A 1,138-nucleotide genomic window follows, 5' to 3' on the forward strand; every position below is an offset into this window, starting at 1 on the left:
GGGGCCTTCTCTCTATGGAGACTCTCTGTGAAGTCCTAAGGCAGTGCAGTGCATCACATGATGAGGCGGCTCAGGAGACATGGCAGACTGGCTTTTTATAGCACACCCATTCTCATGATGACTAGCTTACTCCATCAATTACCATTAATTTGTTGATCTGTGACTGTATTAATCCATTCAGAGGACAGAGCCCTCATGAACTAATCACCTCCCAGAGGTCTCACCTCTCAATACTGCTGAACTGGGGACCAAGTTTCTAACATATGAACTTTTGGGGGACACATTTCAATCATAGCACAAGGTTTCTTTGACTGTTTGTGAAGTATTCCTGTGAAGTGTTAGAGCTCTTTTAGAATTCATCCAGCAGGATTTTTGGTCCTCACTGCAACAGCCCTTTCAAAAATTAAGAAAAATTAAAAATGAAGTATTGTTGTGCAGCTTATACTCTTCAATACATCATGTGTTGGGGTGGTTTTTTTTTTTGTTTTTTTGGTTTTTTGTTTTTTTTTTTGAGATAGAGTCTCAAGCTGTCCTCCTGGGTAAAGTGCCGTGGCTTCATAGCTCATAGCAATGTCCAACTCTTGACTCAAGCAATCCTCTTGCCTCAGTTTTTCTATTTTTAGTAGAGACAGGGTCTTGCATTTGCCCAGACTGGTCTTGAACTGGTGAGCTCAAGCAATCCACCCACCTTGGCCTCCCCAAGTGCTAGGATTATAGGCATGAGCCACTGCACCCAGCCACATCATGTGTTTTAAAACTTTATGTCTACATCTATCCAGGGATGCTTGCTTCTGAATACAACTCAAATTTAAGTAACGCAAAGCAGTTCACTGAAGTCCTGAATTTCCAAAGTATTATTTTTATTTCCAAGGCACTTCACAGTTTATTTAGCATCCTAAACAGAACACGGACTTATCCTTTTTTCTCATATCTTTATGGAATGAGACAACCTTTGAGTGAATGAGTTAACTGATCAACCTTCGGTCCATTTACAATCATTGAAAAGAGCCAACTCATCATATCTCCCACATCATAACAAGAAACAAATGTTATGCAGAATATGTAATACTATGTGAATATCCAGATATATCTCACCAAGTAAATATTTATGCATTTTGACTGGACCTCAGTAAAAGAA

General features: G+C 39.5%; 1 protein-coding gene and 1 non-coding gene across 2 annotated transcripts in view; both read left to right on the forward strand.

Moving 5' to 3' along the window:
* Window positions 1-1,138, forward strand: part of OLA1 (Obg like ATPase 1) — a 177,338-nt gene that overhangs the window by 99,015 nt on the left and 77,185 nt on the right. The window lies entirely within an intron of this gene.
* Window positions 334-396, forward strand: LOC111725835. Its single transcript, XR_002773799.1, has one exon. It is a non-coding gene; the product is annotated as a U7 small nuclear RNA (small nuclear RNA).

Source organism: Otolemur garnettii, unplaced genomic scaffold, assembly GCF_000181295.1.
Source record: "Otolemur garnettii isolate 467f Iridium unplaced genomic scaffold, OtoGar3 scaffold00048, whole genome shotgun sequence".
Classification (NCBI taxonomy): Eukaryota; Metazoa; Chordata; class Mammalia; order Primates; family Galagidae; genus Otolemur; species Otolemur garnettii.